This window comes from Scyliorhinus torazame, chromosome 10 (assembly GCF_047496885.1).
Source record: "Scyliorhinus torazame isolate Kashiwa2021f chromosome 10, sScyTor2.1, whole genome shotgun sequence".
NCBI classification, from domain to species: domain Eukaryota; kingdom Metazoa; phylum Chordata; class Chondrichthyes; order Carcharhiniformes; family Scyliorhinidae; genus Scyliorhinus; species Scyliorhinus torazame.
The window spans coordinates 206,135,263-206,149,605 of NC_092716.1; positions in this window are offsets into that span (position 1 = coordinate 206,135,263).

A 14,343-nucleotide genomic window follows, 5' to 3' on the forward strand; every position below is an offset into this window, starting at 1 on the left:
AGCAGGCATCGATTTCCCTGTTATTAAAAAAAGATAAGGATCCGACGGAGTGTGGGTCGTATCGACCCATATCACTTCTGAATGTGGACGTAAAAGTGTTGGCAAATAGGTAATAGGGGAGGATCAGACTGTGTTCGTGAAAGGGAGGCAGCTGTTTTCGAACATCAGGAGGGTTTTGAACGTTGTTATGGCACCGGCGGAAAGAAAGGAAACAGAGGTAGTTGTGGCATTGGACGCCGAGAAGGCGTTTGATTGGGTAGAATGGGGGTACCTGATGGCAGTGCTGGAGCGGTTTGGGATTGGACCAAGGTTTGTGAACTGGGTAAAGCTATTATATAAGGAACCGAAGGCGAGTGTCCGCACAAATAATATCAGTTCGAGATATTTCTCTCTCCACCGTGGGACGAGACAGGGATGTCCTTTGTCCCCCCTGCTGTTTGCACTTGCGATTGAGCCGTTGGCCATCGCATTGAGACGTTCGGGAGCATGGAAAGGAATAGTGCGGGGGGGGATAGAGCATAGGGTGTCCTTATATGCCGACGACTTGCTGCTGTATATGTCGGAGCCGAGTGCGTCGATAGGAGGAATATTGGAGCTACTGCGGGTATTTGGGTCTTTCTCGGGGTACAAGTTGAACCTGGACAAGAGTGAGTACTTTGTGTTGTCTCGGCCGGGGGTGGGGGCAGGGGTGGGGGGGCTGCCATTCCGTAGAGCAGGGACTCATTTTAGGTATCTGGGGGTGCAGGTTGCCCGGGGGTGGGGGAGGCTTCGCAGGTACAACATCACTAGTTTGGTGGGGAGAGTGAAAGCCGATCTGGCAAGGTGGGACGGCCTTCCTCTGTCACTGGCAGGTCGGGTACAGGGGGTTAAAATGAATGTGTTGCCGCGATTCCTGTTTATTTTTCAATGCCTACCGATTTTCCTGCCAAAGTCTTTTTTCAGGGTGATTGAGGGAAGGATTACCTCATTCATATGGGGAGGGAAGGTGGCCAGAGTGAGAAAGGTGCTGCTACAGAGGGGAAGGCAGGCAGGGGGTTTGGGTCTCCCGAACTTGTTGTACTACTGCTGGGCAGCGAATGTGGAGACAGTGCGGAGCTGGGTCAGGGGGGTGGATTCTCAGTGGGTCAGAATGGAGGAGAGTTTGTGCAGGGGGTCGGGGCTGAAGGCACTTGCACCAGCTCCGCTCCCGATAGCTCGGGGGAAATATTCAGGGAGTCCGGTAATAACAGCTTCATTGAAAATCTGGAGGCAGTTTCGCCAACACTTCGGGTTGGGTTTAGAGTCAAGGGAAATGCCGATTCGGGGGAACCACAGATTTGAGCCTGGGAGGTGGGATGGAAGTTTTCGGAAATGGGAAGAGAAGGGGATTAAGACGCTAAAAGATTTGTTTCTTCGGGGTCGGTTTGCAGGATTGAGGGAGCTGGAAGCGAAGAATGGGCTGGAGCAGGGAGAAGGGTTTAGGTACATGCAGGTTCGGGATTTTGCCAGGAAGGAGATACAGAACTTCCCAGAGGAACCAGCCTCCACATTGCTGGAGGAGGTGTTGACGACAAGGGGACTGGCGAAGGGGGCAGTGTCAGCGGTGTATGGAGCTATTCTGGAAGAGGATAAGGCACCACAGGAAGGGATCAAAGCAAAGTGGGAGGAAGAGCTGGGAGAGGTTATAGAGGAGGGGGTCTGGTGTGAGGTGCTCCGGAGAGTGAATGCCTCCACCTCATGTGCGAGGTGGGGCTGATACAGCTGAAGGTGGTACATAGAGCGCACCTCACAAGGGCGAGGATGAGTCGATTTTTTGAAGGAGTAGAGGATGTGTGTGAGCGTTGCGGGGGGGGGGGCCTGCGAATCAAGCTAGGGGAGTACTGGAAGGAGGTGTTTAGGGTAATTTCCAAGGTGGTGTGTGTGAAACTGGACCCGGGTCCCCAGGAGGCCATATTTGGGGTGTCGGACCAGCTAGGGTTGGAAACTGGAGTGGAGGCAGATATAGCCTTCGCCTCGTTGATCACCCGAAGGCGGATCCTGCTGGGATGCAGAGCAGCCTCTTCACCCAGTGCCTTGGCGTGGCGGGGGGACCTGTTGGAATACTTGACCCTTGAGAAGGTTAAGTTCGAATTGAGGGAAATCTCAGAGGGGTTCTACAAGTCATGGGCACTATTTATTATGCACTTTCAAGAACTGGATAACATCGAACATTAGTTGGGGGGGACGGTTGGGGGTGGGGGTAGGGGGGCTGTGTAGATTAAGGGTGACTATGGGTAATCCCTGATTCCTTTTTGTCACTTGTTTATGTAAACATGTGGGCTGAGGTTTGGGGATTGGTGGGCGGATGGGATCGTTGTTATTATGGGGATTGACATATCTTGCTGACTATTGTTTATTGTTGATGGGTGTAAATGTGGGAGAAAATGTGAAAAAGGAGGAGAATAAATATTAGAAAAAAATTTTTTTTTAAAATCCATGACTGCCTTTACAGTACTGCTTTTAGGCCAGGAGGAGCAGGAGCCCAAACAAGTCACCCAGTAAATGCTATCTGTGCCCTCCGACCATCATTGGACTGTCCCCTCTCCACCTCCACTGGTTTCCGCATGGCTCACAATTGCTCTGAGATACATTGAACTATGGATTCAACTCCACAAAATTATGGGGAAGTTTAAGGGAGAAAGTGTGAAGTGTGGGAGGGTTACCTGCATCTTTATCCCACGGCAATAAAAATTGCCGTTTCCTGGAATTAGGCCCTGCCGGCCAGTTTTAAAAGATTCCTGACTTGTTGATAATCTGGCACTCTATTTTTTCCCAATTGTCACTGCAGCCAACTGACAACTTGTCAAGTGAAAGACCATCATTGTCGTTTTGGCTCGAGACATACACTGGAGGCTTCCAGTAGTAAGCAAAAGGGGTTTATTGGTGTACGGCAAAGGCAGATAGATGACATGCATAGAACAATATACAACAGGGGCGTCATTCTCCGACCCCCCGCCGGGTTGGAGAATCGCCGGGGGCTGCCGTGAATCCCGCCCCCGCCAGTTGCCGAAGTCTCCGGCACCGGATATTTGGCAGGAGCGGGAATCGGGCCGCGCCGGTTGGCGGGCCCCCCCGCTCGATTCTCCGGCCCGGATGGGCCGAAGTCCCGCCGATAAATTGCCTGTCCCGCCGTCGTGGATTAAACCACCTTTTGAACGGCGGGACAAGGCGGCGTGGGCGGGCTCCGGGGTCCTAGGGGGGGCGCGGGGCGATCTGGCCCCGGGGGGTGCCCCCACAGTGGTCTGGCCCGCGATCGGGGCCCACCGATCCGGGGCGGGCCTGTGCCGTGGGGGCACTCTTTCCCTTCCGCCTCCGCCACGGTCTCCACCATGGCAGAGGCGGAAGAGACTCCCTCCACTGCTCATGCGTGGGAAACTGTCAGCGGCCGCTGACGCTCCCGCGCATGCGCCGCCCGGGGATGTCATTTCCGCGCCAGCTGGCGGGGCAACAAAGGCCGTTTCCGCAAGCTGGCGGGGCGGAAATTCCTCCGGCGTCGGCCTAGCCCCTCAATGTTGGGGCTCGGCCCCCAAAGATGCGGAGCATTCCGCACCTTTGGGGCGGCGCGATGCCCGTCTGATTGGCGCCGTTTTGGGCGCCAGTCGGCGGACATCGCGCCGTTTCCGGAGAATTTCGCCCCAGGTCTTTACACTTCAGCTCCCTGGTCCACACTGCCTGGGGTCCTGCTCCCAGGGCCCTGCGCAAACTCCCCATTGAACATGGTTCATGCGCTCCTGTGTGATTGGCCCAGAGCCGGTCACATGGTCAGTAGAGCTCACCCCTTTAAAGGGACCATGCTACCCCATCACTCCCCCCCCCCCACTTAAATCCCTTAACACACTTTCACATAACTATATACAGAAATCACAATTGTGTGATGAATGTAGGAATTTCAGATATATTGTAGTATAGGTATTTGGTGCAGTAAGGGTTAAAAGCCTGGGTTAGTGCGTGTGTGACTGCTGCAGTCATGTTTTGAAAATAAATCCTAGTTTGAATGACAACTAAGTTTGGGAGCCAAGGGTGCAATTAAAGTATCGTAAAAAGCTTGGGCTAATGGAATGTTGTTTGGATTAAGGGGATTTCCTGTAGAGTTAATTAGATTTCAACTTGGCAAGATGATGTAATTACTGGGTGAAGCAAAGGTATCTGGCATTTTGCAGAAAAGCAGCGTTAGTTGAGTTTTCGATCGAGGTGTGAGTAAAAGTCAACATCTCAGTTCAGTTAAAAGATATGTCTACAAATGTATTAGCAGTTTCTTTCCAAGCAGGTCCAAAGAGTGTCATTAAAAGATGAGTTGAAACAAGCTGAAGCAGCTTCTGAAGAAACACAGCCAGAGTTTCTGCATTGTTCTGACAGGATTCAGATCGTTTCTTTAAAGCAATGTCAAAAGAGTTCTCCTTCTCAAAGAACATCTCGGTAAAGCAGATATTCCTGAGGGCTAACTATATTTTAACAGTGGATTTAGAGCTGTGTAACTCTTCAAGGAGGAGCCCTCTAGCCTGAGATGTAATAACCACCCATGATCCCCAGAGAATCACGTTGTATCATTCATTTGACCTTTGAAATAATGGGGTCTCTTTGGGTCCAGCTGCGGATGTGCCCACTTGACACTGGCAGGGTGTCTAGAATATTTAGGGCTAGAATGATCTCCTGGGGTACTGGTGGTGGGGGAACACTCTTAGGTGGGGCCAGGCGACTTAACAAATCCGCATTAGCAATTTGCATCCCACGCCAGTGCTGAAAAACATAGTCGTAAGCCACCAAAAGCAGGGCCCAATGCTGCATCTCGCCAAGGATATGGGTGTTAGCGGGTGGAGGCGGCTTCGTGCAGGGGCACCAGTTTGGCAGCCCTGGTCACGGCTCCCCTACCGCTTGCGCCGGCCAGGTACTCCACCAGCCCGGTAGTGGGGGCGGCCCTGCGGATTTGGGGCCAGTGGAGAAAGCATGCAGGGGAGGTGGGGTCGTCGGTCTGGGCTCCCATTTGTGATAACCATCGATTCGCCCCCGGGAACATGGATGGAGGGTTTCGAGCATGGCGGCGGGCGGGGGAGAGGAGGGTGGGCGATATGTTCCTGGAGGGGAACTTTGCGAGTTTGAGGGATTTGGAGGACAAAGCTGGGCTGGAAAGAGGAAATGACTTTAGGTACTTACAGGTGCGGGATTTTGTACGCAGACAGGTCCCATCCTTCCCACGCCTCCCGCCAATAGGGATTCAGGACAGAATAGTCTCTGGAGGAGAAGGAGGAGAGGGTAGAGTCTCGGATATTTACAAGGTGCTCATGAAGGGGGAAGAGTCCCAGATGGAGGAGCTGAAACTCAAATGGGAGGAGGAACTCGGCGGGGAGATGGAGGATGGGGTATGGGCGGAAGCCCTGAGTAGGGTAAACTCAACCGCAACGTGTGCCAGGTTCAGTTTAACGTCGTTCACCGGGCTCACGTGACGGTGGCTAGGATGAGCAAACTCTTTGGAGTAGAGGACAAGTGCGCTAGATTCGCGGGAGGACCAGCGAACCACATCCACATGTTTTGGGCATGCCCTCGGCTTAGGGGGTACTGGGAGGGATTTGCGGATGTCATGTCCCGGGTGCTGATAACAAGGGTGGTGATGAGTCCAGAGGTGGCAATTTTCGGGGTTTCGGATTACCCGGGAGTCCAGGGGGGGAAAGAGGCCGATGTTCTGGCCTTTGCTTCCCTGATAGCCCGGCGGCAAATACTGCTGGCATGGAGGGACTCAAAACCCCCGAAGACTGAACTGTGGCTTTCGGACATGTCGAGTTTTCTGGGTATGGAAAAAATCAAGTTCGCCTTGAGGGGATCTGTATTTGGGTTCGTCCGAAGGTGGCAACCATTTGTCGACTTCTTCGCGGGAGAGTGAACGTCAGCAGGGGGTGGGGGGGGGGGGGAGATTAGAGTAGAGTAGGAGGGATAAACAGGCGGGGTGTGTAGGTGGGAGAGGAGCGGGTATGTGCATTATGGTTTGGTTGAAATGTTGGTTTTCTGTTGATGTTTGCATATTTCTGTAATCTGTAACTGTTTACCATGCCAAAAAAATACCTCAATAAAATTGTTTGTTTAAAAAAAAGGATATGGGTGTTCTGGGCTTATCCTCCCTTAACAAGCCCAACGATGTCTTGTGGTCAATCACTGTGTTGAACCGTCAACCGTATATATAATGGTGGAATTTCTTCACAGTGAATAAAACCGCAAAACCTTCCTTCTCAGCCAAAGGTCATCAGACATTTTGAACCATCTCCAATTGTGTGGGCTAAACCAGACCATATACCGTAAGGGGACATGTCACACATCAGTATTATTGGTTTCCCTGAGTCAAAAGGCACCAAGATGTTTGAAGACTGCAATGATTGCTTTACAACTTGGAAGGCTTTTCTTTGACGCTCTCTCCATTGCCACCATTGATTCCGCCTCAAAAGTAGCTGCAATAGTGCCAATGTTGTAGCTAGATTTGAAATAAACCTTCCATAGTAATTGACCTTACCAGGAAAGGACTTAAGCTCACTGGCATAATTGGGTGAAGGGACTTCTCGTATGGCCTTGATCTTTTCTTCCTAAGGGTGCAACCCTATTGCATCAATGCACAATCCTAGGTATGTCCCTTCAGAGGCCTATGTTATGGGCCAGTGTTTAGAGAACCCCAAAGTGTATCATGGAGTTCACATGACCCACAACTTTTCATAGATTGTGGTATGGGGAGCACACGGCCCACTCTACAGTGTGGTACAGCAGAAATGGAAAAGTATTTTTTAAAGCAAAACAATGTTTATTCCATGAACTCAAGTTAACCCTTTTAAAACATACAGTGAACATCTTAGCAACCATCAATTCAAATACAACCCCCAAAGAATACAACACTAAGTAATCCTTAATAACTTCCCAAACAATATCCAGAAGACAGAAGAAACACCTTTTAACAGAAGCACATGAGGTTTACATTCACTACTGAGAACATTTATAATTCTGAATTCACCAAATGATCAAGAGATAGTCTTTTCATGGCAGAGAGATCAACAGTACACCTGCTCTAAAGGAACTACAGACGAGCTATCTACCAGGAAGGCGGTGCACCAACTGAGGCGAGCAAGGGGTGCAGTTTAAGGGCAGCACGGTGGCGCAGTGGGTTAGCCCTGCTGCCTCACGGCGCCGAGGTCCCAGGTTCGATCCCGGCTCTGGGTCACTGTCTGTATGGAGTTTGCACATTCTCCCCGTGTTTGCGTGGGTTTCACCCCCACAACCCAAAGATGTGCAGGGTAGGTGGATTGGCCATGCGAAATTGCCCCTTATTTGGAAAAATGAATTGGGTACTCTAAATTTTTTTTTTTTTAAAAGGAGGAAAAAAAAAGGGGTGCAGTTTACGAACATGGAGGTAAGGCGGTCAGCAGGTCAGCTCCGGAGGGAAGAAGCGGCAAGGGAAATTGTTCAGGTGAGAAATAGGGCAGGGAAGTTGCTGGTGGCTCCGGATCTGATTAACAAGGTTTTTGAGGAATTTTATGAGAGGTTGTACAGGTCAGAGCCACCTGGGGGAGACCGTGAGATGCAGGAATTTCTAGATTGTTTGGAGTACCCGAGGTTAGGGCAGGGGGACGGAGCTACATTAGAAGGAGCGATAGTGGAGCAGGAGATAAAGGATGCGATTGGGAGGATGCAGTTGGGGAAGATGGCGTGGCCGGAGTGGTTTCCGGTGGAATATTATAAAAAAATCAAGGATAAGCTGGCACCCCTGATGGTGGGGTTGTTTGAAGAGGCGATAGGGAAGGGGGTGTTGCCACAAACCTTGGGGCAGGCATCGATTTCCTTGTTGCTAAAAAAAGATAAGGATCCGACGGAGTGTAGGTCATATAGGCCCATATTGCTTCTGAATGTGGACGCAAAAGTATTGGTGAAAGTACTGGCGGGTAGGCTGGAGGAGTGCCTCACGGGGTTCGTGAGAGGGAGGCAGCTCTTTTCAAACGTTAGAAGGGTATTGAACATCGTTATGGCAACGGCAGAGGGGAAGGATAACAGGTGGTTGTGGCACTGGACGCTGAGAAGGCATTCGACCGGGTAGAATGGGGGTACTTAATGACAGTTCTGGAGCGGTTTGGGATTGGACCAAGATTTGCGAACTGGGTAAAGCTATTATATAAGGAGCCGAGGGCGAGTGTCCGCGCAAACAACATCAGCTCGAGATACTTTTCTCTCCACCGTGGGACTAGGCAGGGATGACCCATGTCCCCCCTGCTGTTTGCACTCGCGATTGAGCTGTTGGCCATCGCATTAAGAGGTTCAGGGGTATGGAAAGGAATAGTGCGGGGGGGGAGATAGAGCATAGGGTGTCCTTATATGCCGATGATTTGATGTCATACGTGTCGGAACCGAGTGTATCGATAGGGGGAATATTGGAGCTGCTTCGAGTGTTTGGGTCTTTCTCGGGGTACAAACTAAATCTAGACAAGAGTGAATATTTTGTGGTGTCTCAGCCGGGGGTGGGGGCAGGGGTGGGGGGGGGGGTGGGGGCTGCCATTCCCTAGGGCAGGGACCCACTTTAGGTACCTGGGGGTGCAGGTTGCCCGGGAGTGGGGGGGGGGCTCCGCAGGCACAACATTTCTAGTTTGGTGGGGAGAGTGAAAGCTGATCTGGCAAGATGGGATGGTCTCCCTCTGTCACTGGCGGGTTGGGTACAGGCGGTTAAAATGAACATGTTGCCGCAATTTCTGTTTATTTTTCAATGCCTGCCGATTTTCCTGCCAAAGGCTTTTTTCAGAGAGATTGAGGGAAGGATTACTTCGTTCATATGGGGAGGGAAGGTGGCCAGAGTTAGAAAGGTGCTGCTACAGAGGGGGAGGCAGGCAGGGTGTTTGGGTCTTCCGAACCTGATGTATTACTACTGGGCGGCGAATGTGAAGAAGTGCAGAGTTGGGTCAGAGGGGTTGATTCCCAGTGGGTCAGAATGGAGGAGAGTTTGTGCAGGGGGTCGGGATTAGCACTAGCAACAGCGCCGCTCCCGATAGCCCCAGGGAAGTACTCAGGGAGTCCAGTAATAATAGCTTCATTGAGAATTTGGAGGCAGTTTCGCCAACACTTCAGGTTGGGGGCAGGGTCAAGGAAAATGCCGATTCGGGGGAACCACAGGTTTGAACTAGGGAGGTGGGATGGAAATTTTCAGAAATGGGAGGAGAAGGGGATTAAGACACTAAAAGATTTGTTTCTTAGGGGTCGGTTTGCAGGGCTGAAGGAGCTGGAAGCGAAGTATGGGCTGGAGCAGGGGGAAATGTTTAGATACATGCAGGTTTGAGATTTTGCCAGAAAGGAGATACAGAGCTTCCCAGTGGAGCTGGCCTCCACATTGCTGGAGGAGGTGCTGATGACAGGGGGACAGGAGAAGGGGGTAGTGTCAGTGGATAACGGAGCTATTTTGGAAGAGGAGAAGGCACCACTGGAAGGGATCAAAGCAAAGTGGAAGGAAGAGTTGGGAGAGGATATGGAGGAGGGGTTCTGGTGTGAGGTGCTCCGGAGAGTGAATGCGAGGTTGGAGCTGATACAGCTGAAGGTGGTATGTAGAGCACACCACACGAGGGCGAGGATGAGCTGATTCTTTGAATGAGTAGAAGATGTGTGTGAAAGTTGCGGGGGGGGGGGGGGGGGGGGCGTTAATCACGTTCATATGTTTTGGTCCTGTCCAAAGCTAGAGGATTACTGGAAGGAGGTTTTTAGGGTAATTTCTAAAGTGGTGCACGTGAAACTGGACCTGGGCCCCCCAGTGGCCATATTCGGGGTTTCGGACCAGCCAGGGTTGGAAACGGGTGCGGAGGCAGATGTTGTAGCCTTCGCCTCGTTGATCGGCGAAGGCGGATCCTAATGGGATGGAGAGCAACCTCTCCATCCTGTGTCCTGGCGTGGTGGGGGGACTTGTTAGAATTCTTGACTCTTGAGAAGGTTAAGTTTGAACTGAGGGGAAGGATGGAGGGATTCTACAATTCATGGGCATTATTCATCTTGCACTTTCAATAACTGGATAACATCGAACATTAGTTGGGGGTGGGTGGGTGGGAGGGTTGGGGGGAGGGGGGCGGTGTGTGTTGATGGTGACTATGGGGGATTCCTGATTCCTTTTTGTCATTTGTTTATGTGAAAATGCGGGTTAATGTTTGGGGTTTGCTGTGAGGATGGGATCGTTGTTATTGATATAGGGATTGACATATTTGTTACTGATTATTGTTTGTTGTAGTTGGGTGTAAATTTGGGAGAAAATGTGAAAAAGGAGGAGAATAAAATATATTTTTAAAAAACAGTACACCTGCTCGGTCTGGTTTCAGCTCCAACACTGAAAACAAAACTAAAATACACCTTGCAGCAAACAGCCTAAAACGAAAGTAAAAAGCTGAAAGACAGCCCAGCTCCACCCACACTCTGACATCACTAATAAACACCCATTTCTTAAAGGTACATTTGTTAAACACCCATTTCTTGAAGGTACTCTCACATGACTCCTCCCCCCCAAAAAAAAACCATCAACTTCAAGATGGTTTCATTTTTCACCTTTTCACCATTCTTTAAGAAATGCACAGTCAATATATTTTTCGTTTAAAAAAACAACACACGCAAACAGATATAATAATATAGTCCATTTTTGTTCTTCTTCCTCCAACTGAAATCCTTTTCGATTGACAGTCTCTTTGAACAATCCGTCCATTTCTCTACGCCTTAGCATTTCTCTTTAAAGTCAGATACTTTAGTTCAATCTGATCAGAGAGTCCCTTGTAATTCTCCAACACAGGAGCATTGGTTATCACAGCTTTCAGGCTGTCAAATGCATGTTGAAACTCCGCTGTCCACTGAAATTTTCAACGTTTCTTCAGCAAGTCCATCAGTGGAGTAATCACGCTACAAAACCTTTGCACAAATGTTCGATCAAATCCATTCATGCCAAGAAATTGCATTATTTCCCTTCATCTTGAGGGTATTGAAAACTCCTCAATAACTTTTGGTTTCACATCCCGTGTGACCATTCGACCCTGTCTGATTGTATGGCCAAAGAAAGTGACTTGGGCTTTTCCAAATTCACTTTTGGCTAGGTTTATCACCAAACCCGCCTCCTGAAGTCGATCAAATAACTCCATCAGATGTTTCAAATTTCTGTCCATGTCTGGCTAAAATTACCAGATCGTCGATGTATACCGCACAATTGGGTAATCCTGAAACGACTTTGTTAGTGAACCGTTGAAATGTGGCTGGGGCGTTTTTCATGCCAAATGGCATAACTTTGAACTGGCATATAACATCTGGAGTCAGAAAAGCTGAAATTTCCTTCGCTCTTTCGGATAAAGGTACCTGCCAGTAACCTTTAAGTAAATCCACTTTGGCAATAAAAGCTGATTGTCCCACTTTCTCAATGCAATCCTCCAAACGTGGGCTAGGATAAGAGTCTGTTCTTGCCACTGCATTAACCTTTCTATAGTCCACACACAACCATTAGGTGCCATCTGGTTTAGGTACCATCACTATGCGTGAGCTCCATTGGCTGCAACCCACTTCAATTATACCATTCTTAAGCATACTCTCAATCTCTTTGCTCACCTGTGCCACTTTTAAAGGGTTAAGTCTATATGGATGTTATTTGATTGGAACAGCATTTCCCACATCTACATCATGCATAGCCATTTTAGTATTTCCCAATTTATCACCACAAACTTGCCCATGTGATATAAATAACTCTTTCAGGTCAGTCCATTTTCCCTCTGGAAGATAACTCAACAATTTATCCCAATTTTTAAGAACATCCTCGTTTTCCAATTTAATTTGAGGTATGTCAAATTCACAGTCATCTGGATTTGGTTCATCACTTTGAGTAAGAATCATTAAAACATCCTCCTTTTTCTCTCCTTCCCTTTCAAAGTACCTTTTAAGCATATTCACATGACACACTCGGTGAGTCTTCCTTCTATCTGGTGTTTGGACCATATAATTCACCTCACTTAATTTCCTTTCAATCTGATAAGGTCCACAAAACTTGCTTTTAAAGGTTCATCTACCACTGATAGCAGTACTAAAACTTTATCTCCACAGGCAAAACTACGAACTTTGGATTTCTTGTCTGCTACCCGTTTCATCACATGTTGTGCAACTTTGAAATGTTGTCTCGCCAATTCACCTGCTCTATTTAATCATTCCCTAAAATTTGACACGTAATCCAATAATGTAAGTTTTGATTTCTCACTCACTAATTTTTCCTTAATCAATTTAAGTCCACTTACCTCATGACCAAAAATTAGTTCCAAAGGACTACATTTGGTTGATTCATTAGGTGCATCCCTAATTGCAAACAGTACGAATGGAATTCCTTTATCCCAATCCTCTGGATAATCTTGACAATAAGCCCTCAACATTGACTTGAATGTCTGATGCCACCTTTCTAACGCTCCCTGCAATTCTGGATGGAACGCAGTTGATTTAAATTGTTTTATTCCTAAGCTTTCCATAACTTCTTTGAATATCCCTGAGGTAAAATTTGATCCTTGTCCGATTGTATTTCTGTGGTAGTCCATATCTAGTAAAGAATTTAAGTAACTCCTGCACAATCTTTTTAGCTGTCATATTACGTACTGGAATGGCCTCTGGAAACCGAGTAGACACATCCATTATTGTCAAAAGATATTGATTCTCACTTTTCATTTTCGGAAGCAGTCCTAGGCAATCAATTAGGACCCTTGTAAAAGGTTCCTCAAATGCTGGAATGGGTAGTTAGGGCGCTGGTTTTATCACTGCTTGAGGTTTCCCTATCACTTGACATGTGTGGCATGATTGACTAAATTTAACGACATCTTTATGTAGTCCAGGCCAATAAAAATGTTTTTGGATTTCAGCTTGAGTTTTCCTTATTCCCAAATGACCTCCCACTGGTACCTCATGTGCAACTCGCAACACCTCCTTTCTATACCCTACCGGCAATACTACTTGATGAACTTCTGACCACTTTTCATCCGCCTGCATATGTAAAGGTCTCCATTTTCTCATTAAGACATTACTTTTACGGTAATAACACGCAGATTCCTCTTCCGTATATGCTTTCTGATACATCCGTTTTATTTCTATATCTTTTTGTTGTAACTCCGCCAATTTTCCTGAACTAAAAATATCCGCCTCATCCTCCACCAATTCTTGTTCTTTTTCAACCAGCTGATCAAAAATCATTTCTGATAATTGCACTTCAACTTCATCTTCACGTTTTGATTGCTCCTCTTGTCTTAACCTGTGACTTCGCGACCTTGTCACTACACAATCCAGAAAAATCCCACGATATTCGTCCTTCAACACTTCATTACCCAAGATAAACTGTATTTCTGGACAAGATAATTTCTCTATTACTCCTACTACCACTTCACCACTCTTCACTGGACTTTCCAACCTTACCATATATAATGGAACACTACTCCTCTCACCCTGAACTCCACATATTACCACCTTTTCTGGCAATATTCTTCCCAAGCTACATAATTCTTCATCTCTTACCATTAAAGCTTGACTAGCTCCCATATCTCTTAAAATTGTGACTTCTTTACCTGCTCCTCCTGATACACATGAGTAGACTTTACCCACACAAGTAAATTCTTTAAAGAGATCTGGCACCTTCTTATCAATCACCTCTTGATCAGGCTGTACAATCCTTTGCATCTCCTTTGCTTCACTTGGGCTTTCTTTTACCACTTTCACAAACCCCACTGTCTTCTCCTGTTATACCGCATCAGCCTTCCCAGTGCTTTTCTTCAACCACCAACGGTGACATTACGTGTCCTAGTTTATGACAGTGAAAACATTTGATATTTTCCATTTCTTTTCCACCGTTCTGGATTTCTTTTTTAGTCTGAGGTACACTCTCCTTATTATCTCCCAGCAGATCACCTTTACCTTTACCACTTGAGTATTTCTCGTGTCCCCAGTTTCTATCCCTCACAGGCTGAAAGTGATGTCAGAAACCAAACTTTGATTTATGAACTAATTCATAATTGTCTGCCATTTCTGCTGCTAACCTCGCAGCTTTAACACTCTGCTCTTCCATATGAGTTCTCACTACATCAGGAATTGAATTTTTAAACTCCTCCAAAAGTATAATTTCTCTGAGAGCTTCAAACATTTGGTATTTTTTCAAAGCCCTTATCCACCTATCAAAATTACTCTGTTTGAGCCTTTCAAACTCCATGTATGTTTGACCAAATTCTTTCCTTAAATTTCTAAACCTTTGTCTGTTGGCTTCAGGCACTAGTTCATATGCACCGAAGATGGATTTTTTCACCTCCTCATACGTCCCAGATACTTCCTTCGGTAGTGATGCAA